We start from the raw sequence: 14,607 nt of genomic DNA, 5'->3' as shown, positions 1-14,607 counted from the left end.
AATAAACTATTTTAGAGAAAACAAACCAATAATAGTTTCCTGATGCAGCTGAATATGGATATTCATATTTTTTTATTCTTAGAAACTGATAAAATTGTGGGATTTGTGGCTTGATTTTTTGTGTGGTGAGGGGCATGAACTGTGTTTGGCATAACAAGGGGGATGTCAAACCACTGGGCTATACATAAAGAAATGAATGCAGAAAGATGTCATTAAGAGGCAAGTGATCATGCAACCTAAAAGCAGTTCCCAGTAAAATCTATGGAGATGTCAAAGATCAGACTCAAAACCTAGCAATTTAATCCTGCAACGGCTTGGGTTTGTTTTCAACCCTCAACTGATTTGAAGAACAACAAAGCTACTGTATACTTTAGATATTTTTACTGCATGCTCTTCGACAGTTACAATTTCTCATAGGTGGAGTCCTCAGATAAAAACAGCTGACCTTCTTACGGCTGTGAAGATTCACTTCTTTTAGTATAGAAATGCTTTTATTAGAATACAAACATTTTGCTAACTGGGAATTTTTGCAGGTAACACAGGAAACGCACACGTTTTAGTTTTTTAGCTATCCAGTCTCGGTCGTTGTGTCCTTGGGCAAGACACTTCACCCGTTGCCTACTGGTGGTGGTCAGAGGGCCCGGTGGCGCCAGTGTCCGGCAGCCTCGCCTCTGTCAGTGCGCCCCAGGGTGGCTGTGGCTACAATGTAGCTTGCCATCACCAGTGTGTGAATGGGTGGATGACTGGATATGTAAAGCGCTTTGGGGTCCTTAGGGACTAGTAAGGCGCTATATAAATACAGGCCATTTACCATTTACCATAACATTTTTCTATTCCAGCTATCATAGAGTGAGAAGCATCATACACCATGGACAGGTTGCAGTGTTAACATAGAGAGACAGACAGCCAGTCACACTTGAATTTACACCTACGTCCAATTTTGAATCACCAGTTAACCTAAACTGCATGTGTTTAGACTGGAAAGAAGCTGGAGTACTCCGAGAGAACCCACACAGGCACAGGGAGAAGACGCAAATTCCACACAGAAACCACACTCTTCGATTCAAACCCAGGACCTTTTTGCTGTGAGGCAACAGTACTAACCACTGCACTGCTGTCCTTCTCCCTCATTTCATTCATTCATTTGGAATCAGAGAAAAGTGTGAAGCAAAAAAAATCAAACTGGGATAGCTAATGGTAAATTTCTAGTCTCTCTTCTTCCAGAGGCAGACAAAGACTTCACAGTGGCATTATGCCAACTGTGTAAAATCGATGATTTTTTTTCCCAGCTTGCAAGATTAAAAAAAAGACCATGGGATAGGGTTAATTGCCCACCCTTCTAAAGAGGTAAAATAGTTTGTTTTCAGTCAGTAACACAATATTTTTGGCTTTTGTGAAACCCTATCTCTAGGTGGTCAAATGCACTCTGACCTCTTTATGTCCTCGGTCAATCTAGAGGCATGATAGCATCAGCATGAAGTCAGTAACCTCCCAAATGTCCTGATTGTCTCACCAAGTTTTAGCAGATCCCCACCCAAACTACTCCCATGCCTGTACTCTGCCTAAAGGCTGATAAACAAACACAGAGAGAAGGGAAAAAAGAAGAGAGAGAAAAAAAAAAAAAGCACCACAAGAAAAAGTTACTGGGTGTTTCTACAAACAACCAGCTGTTGATTAGATTACTATAGTCTCAGTTCACAAGGGACTGGAATGACAGCTCACTAAGTCTGTGAATGTGTTTATGTTAAACAAAAGGCAGAAGACAGGAAGTGGCAAAGAAAGACAGAACAGAGAGGTAAAGTTCAGTGAAACTGATAAACGAGAGCGAGAAAGCGTTAGAGTTGACACACACAGCATTCTGACTGGAGAGTAATTGCAGTCTGAACTAAGCTGGCTCAGTGACATAGTTGCTGAGAATGCCTTTTTGACACAGGGTCTGTTTCTGTTTCTCCCTCCCTCTGCCTATCTGTCTGCCTGCCTGCCTTTCATGTGGCCATTTTAGGAGACATTGAGTCATTCGAGCCCAGCTGACAATATGACAGCAATCAACAGGAACAGCTTTAGTACACTTGACTTCACACCAAGAGAACTTGTCTCACTCACCCTTGCAGAAAGATTATCTTGCTGTCTCACTCGGTCTTTCCCCTTCCTTCCTCTATTTCATCAGGTGTTCTTGAGGGGTGACTCTGTTGTCTCTTCTCTGTGTCCTCTTGTGTATTTCTGTTTCTACTAGATTAGGGTGCCTTATTGGTCTTAACTCCCTGGCTTCTCATTGGTCTTTGCTTCCTTCCGTCTAAATAGGTAATGTCGCAAGAAAGACAAGTAGTTTTTCTGCATGCACTAATTATCCCTCTGCCTATGTATCCTGTTTTCTTTCCGTCTACCTCTCTCCACTCTCAGTCACACATACACAAATGAAAAACCCATCAACAAACTTGCAGCCCTGTTTTCTCACTGGTTCCCTCCCTTGCCTTTTCTCTTCGGAGTTCTCCCTTTTCCCGTTTTTTTCCTCTCATTCGCACATCTCCAAAGTATCTTGAATACAAAAGCGATCTGGCATGCTACAGACCCTTCTCACCTCCCACTTCTCCTCTTCCTCTATGTACTTTCAGGCCCCTCCTTTTAAGCTTTCTAGCCATCCTATCCTCTCTGTTGTGTGTGTGTGCGCTTTTCTTTCTGTTGGTTTCCTCTCAGCTGATAGAGTGAGGCATGCTTTGCTCACTCAGCAGTGAAGGCATACAGGGGAGAGGAGGGGGGGGGGGGGGGGATGCTTCCAACTGATTGGCTCACCAGAAGGGGGGTCAGCTGTAGTGGCTGAAGCCCTGATTGGCTGGAGGAAAGGATTGCAAAGGGGGAGGAGGTGTGAGTATCCATAAGCCCTCCCACCTGCTGAAGCTTTGAATGTTCTGCAAAAGTAGAGTGCAGGCTTTAAGAACACTTTGCGTAAAGTGTGTATTAAAACACACAACTCATCTCCAAGCATGACGAGTTTTCTTTGTACAGTCAACCACATGTAAAGTTGTGCATGTGTGCTTGAATTGGTTAAAGAATAACAGTTAATAAAAGAAGTTAATGTCTTAGAAAATAAACCTGCTAATAACTATGCAATCACTCCCTCCCCCTTTCTCTGCTTCCCTATTTCTTGCTCCTCTGTGGAACATTAAAAGCAGGCATGAAGCAGAAGGCTTATCTGTGGTGGGACTGATAGAGCAATAAGTGCATGTGAAAAAGTTTATCAGTAGAGGACCAGGAGCAGCGCTCAGCTGTGTGCTTATGAGTGTGTGTGTGTGTGTGTGACTATTGCAGCATCTGTGAGCTAATAAGGAGCAGGATGTCGATTACCCGAGAACTACTTCAGTTTGGTGTTGTTGAAGTCCACACAGCACAGTGCACTACTGACACAAGCACGCATACAGTGGGTGGAAACTGCACAGAAAGTTGACCACAACATATATCTTCGAGGCTGTCGAGCGAGTGCTTATTCAACACATATTTAGAACACTTCTTTGTCCAGTGCTCCTGGACATGCACACTCACACCTCCCTGTCTATGCTTTATTTTTTATTTTTATTTTGGAACACTGGGTTGACTTTTTATCAGATGTACACTGGTTGAGACATGCAAGACCAACATACTGACAGCTACTCGTCACTTTAAATTTCATTCACTTTCTGTCATTCTCTCCCTCTAGGACTCCTGATCTACAGGAATTCTACCTCCAACTCAGTTTCCATCTGTAACACCCTTTATCTGTTTCCAAAACAAGATGGAATATTTATTCCTGCCAAGTTACTGCAGAGTTTCTGTATTGTCTCTGTTTTACAAGAGGGTGGACTGGGCATAAGCTTTGTGGTGTCTCTTTTAACAAATTACTCTAAGGTTATGGCTCCTTAACAAATGATTCATGCTTTAAAAAAATAAATAAATCCTTGTACAAAATAAAAATCTGTCACACACATAATTTGATCCTACCTGCCACCAGAATAAATATGTGCATAAACCTGCATACAAAATTAATCTCTACCACTCTCATAGACCATGTACTGACATGTACTTATTCATAGGTGGTTCCTTGGCTGAGTGATAGTATGGTTGCACTTGTTTTTTGGTTTGTTTGTTTTTGGCTTTTTGAGTGTGTGAACAGTAAAAGTTAGCAGAGAGGTGGCTTGAAAAACAAGACACGTCTTCAGCCACATAGCTCCAAATATAGAGATGTGGGGATAGGGGTGAGAGCGGAGGAGCGGAGGGGGGTAGACAGGGGAGGAGGAAGCAAAAGAAACAGATCAAGACAAACTGACAACTGAAGACTGAAATGAGATTCATGTGATTCGTCCGCTGCTTTTCACAGAAAAGCTGGTAAAGAAATCTAGTAATGGGATTTTATGTTCCTACTGTTTAAGATTCTCCGTTTCAACGCAAACAAACGAAGACAACTACACCCTGCTGTCCCTTTAAGAGTGAACGTTGCTTTCCATATTTGGCGATAAAGGGGTGTGTCTTCCCTCTGAACACCTTCCCCCATTCAATGGCATTGAGTGGAGCAAAAGAAAACGATGCATTGAAAACACACACACACTCACATTCCAACAAAAACTCACACTGATGCAATTTTGACTTGAGCGCATGGCAGTGTTTGTTTTGATGTCTACATGGCAGCATAGGGGGCTGGACTTTCAGCCTTGATAAGAGAAATGCTGCTTGACACATGTCTTGTTTTTGTAGGCCCCTCAAAGTGACACCAGCTGTGTTTATTCCATTTTCTGGATTAAATGGGTTTCTATGGGTTACATGGCTTGTAATATAGTCTCGGGAACAACATTTACAATGCATATCAGCTGCATTAAAAAACAAACAAACAAACAACGCGTAAAAATAAATAATCTGTGTTTCTAAACCAAAGTATCTAAAACAAGCTCCTTAACTCTCTCACTCAAACTGGGAGTGAATAAAAGGAAGGATTAATGAGGGGAGGTGGAGGAACAAGAAGTGTGCATGTGTGAAGAGAAGAGCATGGTGCCTGTTTAAAGACGCACAGACTCCTTCCTGTTTTGATGTCCACGTCTGCGTGTGGAAGTAAAGCCGTTAAGAAGCATAAAGCTAAAAAAAATATTTACAAATAATATTTGCAAGGGTATTACAAACACCGGTGCATGTTGATGACTCGCTTCTTTAAATACACTCAAACTTTATGATGCAATGCCTCTGACTTGACTGTAACAATTACATGAATGTCTGCCAGTAAAGGGTAGACTAAGGTACATATATTGTAGGGTGGCTGATAATTACTATCACACTTTTTGCCCTCTGGTGAAATGTGAAGGTACATTTAAAGCAATTTCAAACTTCTTTTTTTTTTTTTTAATACAACCTCCTTTTTTTAGTGCTGCAAAACTTCAGCTGTAAAATGTAATTCTTTAAAAGCAAAACTAATGACCTAATTGGTATGTAGATGAATTTAGTTCTGCTTTCATATTATGAAGTAGACCCTACGATGACACAACAGAGAAAACCCTAGCAATCATATGACCTCCTATGAGCAAGCGCTTTGGCGTCAGTGGGAAGGAAAAACCCTTCACTTTTAACAGGAAGAAACCTCCAGTAAAGCCAGGTTTAGGGAGGGGCGGCCATCTGCCGTCACCAGTTGGAGTAAGGGTAGGAAGACAGGATGATTAAATGCAGAGAGGTTTATAAATACATAGTGACAATAAGAGGTTTCCTATTTTCAAACATTTCGGCTCTTATTTCAACCAGCACTTTTGAAGCAGGTCTTTACCTGCCTGATTGAGTGCTATAATTCCACAGCAGACTTTACCACAGATAGAAAGTTCAGGTACAGGTGCTTTCTCTGTTTGTAGAGTAATCAATTGACTTTATGCAAATAGATCTAGCAAATAAGCTAGATCTATATGACCAATTAAACACAATGGTTCGATTATACAGCTCCATAGTGTAATGACCTTATAATAGCTGGATCAACAGAATTACAGATATGATGTCAAACAATTGTTATGGTCAAAAAGTAAACATGACAATAAAGGAGGACGGAAGTAACAGGATTAAAAAACAAAACAAAAACCGCAGATGTGTACAGGGGCAGTCTGTTTACTCAAGTCACGTAATGTCATGTAAAAGTCAGGCCAGAGTAGTAGAGAGTAGAGAACCCACAATGAGTAAGAGCTCATTGATGAATGCAGGGAAGATGCAACATGTCTTTTAATGCCAGTGGGTCAAAACTTGAGAAGCTTATTAACGCTTTAGGATATTTCACAAAATACACACGTTTATCTGCCCAAGTAGTTTTAAAACATTGACATTAAACACAGCTATACTGTATGTTGATCATTCTTATTAAATGATCTTTCTACACATCAGTGGACTAATGAGACTGGGCACTTCTACAAGGTGTGCACTTTTTACATTCAAAATAACTGAACTGAAATGCAGAGCATGTAGAAAAAAAATGTAAGTTTCCCAAATTAAATAAATAAACTATAAAAAAAAAAAAAAAGATTATTTATTTATTTATTTATTTCATTTTAACCCATTCTGAACTCTTATACATCATTCCTGAAATAACATTAGTTCCCTTTGTTGGTTTGTTTGGCATTTTAAAACTAATTTCCTGTGTATCAATCGTACCGCATTTCAGAACTCTGATTATATCACTGTGAGATAATGTAAAACGTATGAAAGGAAAGAAATCAAGTGGATGGGGAAAATATGATGGGGAGGAGTGTGGCACCCTGAGTCTTGGTGACAGGCTAGGCCAGCTCAGAGGATGGAATGTTCCAGAGAAATATGTTGCCTATTCACACAGGACAGGAAATGTGTGTGTGTGACTGTGTGTTTCTGTCTCCTCCTCCTCCTAGCCTTCGGGTACTTTTTTCCTGTCCATCTTCTTTCAGTATGAACCAATTCTTTTTTGCCTTTCATGCTTAGGAAATTCACACAGCATGGTGGTGTTGCACCATTCTGACTGGTAGAGGCTGAATGTAGTACCATCTTGGCAGTGAAGGGGGGGGGGGGGGGGGGGGGACAAATACCACGTAGTTCATCCAACAATCATACTGTCACTATTTAACCATTTAATCCAACAGATAACTGGTTACTAACCAAAGCGGATGGCTGAGAAGATTAGGATGGCACTTAGAGGTCATTGACACCCACCTTTTCCAGGAAGTGTGCAATCAACAGCAGAATGAAAGGAAAACACAAGCAGCAAAGCACACAGACTTAGAGAAAAATGTTGAATTCAGTCGCATAACACACATTCATAGGACGTCTCATCAACTTAAATGTCGGTGATGTTTCAGTGTAAAGTAGAGAGTGACGTCTGACTAGGGTTAATCCTGAGATCAATTTAACACACATCCACACACGCATTTGCGGTTATTAAGCAGAACTTAATAATGAGAAGCTTTGGCAATATAACTGCAGCTCTCTGTTTTAGGCTACACCCACTTTAAGATACTTTCATTAAAAATAAACATGATCTGGTTCCAAAAATGTATTTTAGCATAATAAAGTCAGTCTAGAGAGATCAAAAATAATCTCTCTACACTGACACACTTGTAAATCCATTTTACATTCACTATTTGCGTACATCGGGTCTGTGGTGTTATAAATAGCAAGCAGCAAATTTCTTTTTTGTAAAAACACAATGTGTAGGTAGAGCAGAAATGAGGAGAACTAAGAGCAATTTTTTTTCCCCCCATCAGGCCAATAAACAAACTCCAACTCAAATTATAAAGTAGTCAGGGGAGTGGAAATAATATTGTGAATATTATGCCACAAAGTAAAAATATGGGGACATATTAGAGTTGTATCAGGACCATTATCCATTGCCAAAGACAACCAGGCAGTGGGAGTGGAGTGTCTATAGAAAACTGACCAAACATACAGGACAGCCACCCTGATGGCTGAGTAAGTCACAAGCTGCGTCGGTGTGACTCCTGGCTCACGTTTACTGCACGTCATTCCTCTGCTCTCTCCTTTGCTATAATTCCTGTGTCCACTTCAGCCTAATTGGTGGCTGCTTGTCCTGCATGTTGAATCAGGCTATACACAGAAGGGATCCTGCTCAGAACTATCAATGCAGTATGGAGAAAACAAAAAAGCTTTTTCCCTTGCTCTGGTGAGACATGCAAGGTGAGCCAGTAATACACACATACAGACAGAACATTTGTTTCATGGCATACCAACACAACCAAACCATTAGTACGCAAAGTCAGAGTTAATCACTTACAGGCCTATTTTAGAAATACAAACAACACAAAGTGCTACAATGCTCTCAAGGCTGTAGGAAATACACTGTTGTGGATATTTGTTTAATGTTGGCAGACCTAAGACTTGGTAGGTGATGTACAATAAACTGTTTAAATTAAACCCTACATACTTCCAATTACACTATACAGGTATACTGCAAACATCAGCTCTGCGTCGCTGCCTTGGAGTCATTTTTTTTAATTTAGTGTAAAATTTCATGCAAGTCAGGCGTGTCCTACATACCCAGAATCCACAAGACAGATGGGAATATGTACTATGCACACATGGAGGGCTTTGATGCTACACTTGTTCCCCTGAGTAATGGCAACACAATAAGAACAAAATGGAAAGCTCATAAGTGACCAATGTAATGCACAGGATTACACGTCTTCTTTCCAAGACTAACTCACAAGACTACATTAATACAATGCGTTTATATGTTTTGTTCAAGGAGACTTATTTATAAATGCTAAATGATAACTCTTTGGCCACTTCTTTAGATATATCTGTTCAGCTACTTGTAAATGTAAAGATCTTATAACCATATTTTATGGCAGTTAGGCATGAAGACCTGGTCAAGATGACCTGTTGAAGTTGAAACAGAGCAACAGAAAGGGAAAGGAAGGTGACTTAAGTGACTCGTAATATGGTGATGCTGCTTGTGCTCAGCCTCCCTGGGAAAGTCTATGCCAGGGTGCTGGAAAGGAGAGTTCGTCCGTTAGTCGAACCTCGGATACAGGAGGAACAATGCGGTTTTCGTCCTGGTCGCGGAACACTGGACCAGCTCTTTATCCTCTCCAGGATACTTGAGGGTGCATGGGAGTTTGCCCAACCAGTCTACATGTGTTTTGTGGACTTGGAGAAGGCATTCGACCGTGTCCCTCTGGGTGTCGTGTGGGAGGTGTTGCGGGAATATGGGGTGTCTGGCCCATTGCTACGGGCCATTCGATCCCTATACAACCGTTGCAAGAGCTTGGTTCGCATTGCCGGCAATAAGTCGGACTCGTTCCCGGTGGGTGATGGGCTTCGCCAGGGCTGCCCTTTGTCTCCGGTTCTGTTCATAATTTTTATGGACAGGATTTCTAGGCGCAGCCAAGTGGCGGAGGGCTTTCGCTTTGGTGGCCTCAGAATCTCATCTCTGATTTTTGCAGATGATGTGGTTCTGTTGGCTTCATCGGGTGAAGGCCTCCAGCTCGCACTGGAACGGTTCGCAGCCGAGTGTGAAGCAGCGGGAATGAGGATCAGCACCTCCAAATCTGAGGACATGGTTCTCAGCCGGAAAAGGGTGGAGTGCCCACTCCGGGTCGGGGATGAGTTCCTGCCACAAGTGGAGGAGTTCAAGTATCTCGGGGTCTTGTTCGCGAGTGATGGGAGAAGGAAGCCGGAGATCGACAGACGGATTGGGGCTGCAGCTGCAGTAATGCGGACGCTGCACCGGTCCGTCGTGGTGAAGAGGGAGCTGAGTGTAAAAGCGAAGCTCTCAATTTACCGGTCGATCTACGTCCCTACCCTCACCTATGGCCACGAGCTGTGGGTAGTGACCGAAAGAACGAGATCGCAGATACAAGCGGCAGAAATGAGCTTCCTCCGAAGGGTGGCTGGCCTCTCCCTTAGAGATAGGGTGAGAAGTTCGGCCATCCGGGAGGGGCTCAGAGTAGAGCAGCTGCTGCTCCACATCGAAAGGAGCCAGCTGAGGTGGTTCGGGCATCTGACAAGGATGCCCCCTGGGCGCCTCCTGGGTGAGGTGTTCCAGGCATGTCCCACCGGGAGGAGGCCCCGGGGCAGACCCAGGACACGCTGGAGAGATTATATCTCTCGGCTGGCCTGGGAACGCCTTGGTATTCCCCCGGATAAGCTGGAGGAGGTGGCTGGGGAGAGGGAGGTCTGGGCCTCTTTGCTTAGGCTGCTGCCCCCGCGACCCGGCCCCGGACAAAGCGGATGAAGATGGATGGATGGATGGATGCTTGTGCCAGACAGGCTGTTCTGGTATTTCAGATTTTCAAGCACAGTCACATCTACGGTTTACAAAGAATGATGAAAAAGAGAGAATATCTAGTGACTAGCAGTGGGTACAAATTTGTTGTTCATGTCAGAGGTCAGAGGAGAATGGCCAGATTGCTTCAAGGTAATAGGGCAACAATAACTCAAATAGCAATCAGTATACACAGAAGAGTATCGCTAAATGCACAACAGATCAAACCTTGGAGCAGGTGAGCTGCAGCAGCAACAAAATCCATTGTTCTCCTTCAGACCCTCATGAGGCTCAGCAGTGGCTGCAGATGACAGGATAGTATCCCATCCTGATTCAATCAGTTCTTTTGTATTGCCTCACCTCCTGTTTCAGGGGATACTGGGGATGGAGCCACCAGCTCAAAACGATACCGCACAGGACCAGCTCAGCCAGACTGCTTTAGATGATTAATCTGTTTCCAATAGCTCATTCCACCACCTTGGACCAAGAATAGAAGAGGGTGAAGAAGAGGGTAAAACTCTCTACTACAACATAAGCTTTGTGGTAACAAGGAGCAGTTTTCCTTGCTTCCCTTTAAGTTAACATTAGTTTTAAACTAGATATAGGCAGAAACAGAATGCCTTTGTAAAGAACAAAGAAGTGCTATGGAGAAACTTGGGAGGTTTAACAGCAAAAAGGCAACAGTTTACTAGATTAGTTATGAAAGCCTGATGACACTTAAGCAACCTCCATTGCAAGGAGGGAGGCAAATACATCAACAGGAGTGGCCTGCCACACCAATATTTGCAGAGCTTAACAATCTATCAATACCACGGTCATTCCTAGGTCATTTATCAAACTTGGCAACACAACTGTGTTGTCAATGGTCTTGAAAAGGTCTAGGTTAGGAGATATTTTCTCAGAAGGAACAAAAGTTTGAACTTGTCTTGGTTGAGCCTCTAAGATGTAAAGCAAGCAAGCAGCAATGTGGGACGAACAGCTTAGAGTAATTTACAAATGCTTCAAGTACTTTAGATGATGCAATACCATCATGGAAGCTTGTGACTTTATCCAAATTCAATCTGCACTCAGTGTCATAAAAACTATGTTCAGTGGCAAGAAAAACAAAGTGTTCTGTAACAGATGGGTAAGGCCTAAGCACTGATCTCAACATCATGGAGTTCGTTTGAGTTTACCCTAAGCCAAAAAACGCAACTGTGTAATTCTCCAACATGTGTCGAAAAACCTACTGAGTATCTTCAATTCCTATTATTGCTTAACACACTTTTTGTGAAGTTAATTGGTAACTATTTAAGGTAGTTTTAAAATGCATCATTATGTTTCTTCTAGAGCTGTACATACTGCAACAATAATTTTTGGTTTGTCTATTTGCATAGTTATTTAGAATGCCCATATAACACACGTATACACAGAATTGGAGACATGTCTGTCATTTATAAAAGATGTTACATACTTAACTTAGAGCAGACACCAAAGCAGCTTGGTATAACAAAAATACATGTATTTGAGATCATTTATTTATTTTTTAAAATACTGATCACCAGCAGTTATTTCACCTGTAGTTACTTGAAGTTGTGGAATGTAATTCACTTTGCTCTACCGTGTCACTGCAAACTGCTTCCACGCTAGATGAAACCTTAGATGTGTCATTCAAGCCACTCCAGCATAATACGCAGTATCTTCCCTTTACAAGAGCAATCAAAAGTAAAATCTTAGATTGACAAGAAGGCAAACTGGAACATGTGAACACTTTTAGGCTGTTTGAGCAACTTGAGCAACATTTAATATACACTTGACCTGTTTATAATTCCTGAGTCTTCATAATTGCAAAGCTGTCACAGTTCTGACTATCCGTGACCACCACTGTAACATTGCCAACTTGTTCCAAGGATCACAGAATTCTTTGGCATTTTCTTCAATAACCTCCACATTGATTCTTCTGAAAACTACAGTAATAGAAACACAGGGACACTGTATGATTGCAAGAGAACTAACCACTTCCTCTTACTGGTAGACTGTTAGGAGGACTGTGTGACCTTTAATGGTAAGATTGAAGCTAAGTTTGATTAATGTGTGTACCAAGCCCTTTTTACACATGCTCTCTGGACAAAGTCAGGTAAGGATATTTCCAAAGCTGGGGCAAAGGCATGTTTCTCTACTCTGTTGCATTAATTCTTCTTTTTACAACACTTTGTAAGTGTTTGGGAAATGAGGAGCCCAGCTGCTGTACATTTAAAAACAAAAATGTTTCCTCATTCTGAGTGAGGTTGTACATCATCTTTATGCAATACTGAAGGCCTTCCCTGAAAGAGATATATGGATGGCATTAATGGTACCGTCATAGATGTGCAACTTACCCAGGCTATATGCACTAATTGATTCATACGCTGTTACAGAATCTGGCTTTTGAACTGTGGCCTCTCCTATTTAGCCTTGGGAAAAATAATGACAGATTAAAAAAAAAAAAAAAAAAAAAAGAATACTTTGGTTATTAAAATCACAGGATAGTTTTAAACTTTGGTCCGTTCTTTATAAATGAAGTCAGTCCCAGAGACGATCTTATTTATTTTCTTTTTTCACATTTTTTTATTGTTCTTTGTCTTGACATTGTCCTGTGTTTTATTCTATTGTTAAGTGTTCTTGGGTGTCTTAAAAGACGCTTTTAAATAAAATGTATTATTATTATTGTTTTCTTTTGCGTTGTAGAATTTTGACTTCAGATGTACTGACACATATGGAAAAGAAATAGTAAAAACTTGTATGATTTACTCATGAAAGTGGCCGCTTTCTCATTACTTTCATATATTGTTTTAGTAAGTACCCAAAACATACAAGTTTCATTAATATAATTTTTCAAGGGATCTTATATCCGTTTTCAGTGTTGTATGCTTTTCATACAAGTTTCACACAAGACAGATACAAACGTTATAAGATTTATATATATCTTTTCCATATGGGGATGAATCATGTTTAGTTATACCGATAGTGGTTGTCAGAAGTATTCCCAAGCCTATGCAGTCATTTCCAGAGTCATATGCGCCACCAGTGCAGTGCTACCTGACGACCTGAGATCACAGAGATTTCATCCTTGTGTTTGATCTTGTCCATTGCATATAGATTTTTTTTAATTATCAAGTAGAATCCCAAAGTGACACTGAAGAAAAGAAAACTCTATTCAGAAGACCCAACAGTGGTAGTCTCCCTGCATTTTAAAATGAGAAACACTATTCCTGTCAGCTGGTCACTGCTTTCTGTGGTTTAGTACCAAAAGTCACATCAAATTCTTGTGCATACTTATTATCTAAATTTATTTGTTGCATTCCTCTTTTCTTAAAGCTAATAATTTATGCCTAGTATTTTTTTGTTTATTGTTATTCAATAAACATAATTTAGCTCCCATAAGGATAGAGCACAGTCGTGCTTGGGCACACTCAGTCACACATACACACTAGAGATCAATATAGCCCCAGAGCAGTGCTGAGTACTCGATCTAACCCACACAATCATCTGTAATCTCTGGCATCAAATCCTGCTGAGATACACTGGAGAGCTGACAACAAGCCTTCATCAACAAGCCTTCATCTGCTCAACGCATTTAATAGCCACCCCCACTTTTTACACAGACAATCAAATTGCTGCCAGGTAGAAATGCTAAAGAACAATCGTGATCAAAGACGAAAACCACCATAAGACAAATGATACAAAAGTTATTTTTGATTTGCTCAAAGATAGAGTGTATGCAAAAGTATGTAATGTTGTTTTTGTGGACTTTATTTTATTCTCTTCCGACAGAATCATTCATTCCCTTAGCCTAAATAGATACTGGTGGCCCTCCAAACTACCATTGAAAAACAGACTGTTACTCATGATCCTACTCTTGCTTAACTCAACGTTCTTGCCTGCTTAGTATGCACAGAAGCATGCAATTTGATTTCATTTAATTTGGCTGAATGTGTTGGTTGCTAAATTTTTTGAAGCAGAAAAAAACCCCAACAACACAACGGGGGCTTTCCTCTGGCTATTTTCTTTTCATGCATGGAGGTTGATACACTTATCCATTCTTGTATTTGATCACTCCCTCTCTTCCTTTTCTTTGAATGTGAGAGGATTATCCAAGTTTCTCTATCTCACCTGAATAGACTGAATTCATTTTGTGTTTTGTTTTTTTTTTTTTTTTTTTAATTGTCCTTGTGTACCTAAGCATGAGGGAACTTAAGTAAAAGGTGTTTGAGCATGGGACAAGCCCAGACCCAGGCCTGCTGAACAACATGCATCTTGCCTTCGGGGCTGGATACAGCAAAGATCTACATGACGTCACACTCAGCTGAGGACAAAAGCCCACTGCTTTCTCCCAGACAGAATAGTGGGGG

The 14,607-nt window shown here is 41.2% G+C and overlaps 1 protein-coding gene across 4 annotated transcripts in view; it reads right to left on the bottom strand.

Moving 5' to 3' along the window:
* Positions 1-14,607, bottom strand: part of atosb (atos homolog b) — a 31,078-nt gene that overhangs the window by 15,156 nt on the left and 1,315 nt on the right. For 2 of the 4 annotated variants that reach the window (XM_085426121.1, XM_085426119.1), the window contains exon 1: positions 2,104-2,706. The exons of 1 other annotated variant lie outside the window; for it this stretch is intronic. The gene's annotated coding sequence lies outside the window, so the exon portion shown is untranslated. Of the gene's footprint in view, positions 1-2,103; positions 2,707-10,597; positions 10,715-14,607 lie in introns of those variants that run through there. One more of the 4 variants, XM_085426124.1, reaches the window with a different exon arrangement.

This window comes from Rhamphochromis longiceps, linkage group LG12, assembly GCF_057381845.1.
Source record: "Rhamphochromis longiceps isolate RC_006_pf linkage group LG12, R_longiceps_female_GT1.1, whole genome shotgun sequence".
In the NCBI taxonomy this organism is placed as follows: Eukaryota; Metazoa; Chordata; class Actinopteri; order Cichliformes; family Cichlidae; genus Rhamphochromis; species Rhamphochromis longiceps.
The sequence above is the reverse complement of the archived record's forward strand: the minus strand, read 5'-3'. Positions and strand labels throughout refer to the sequence as shown.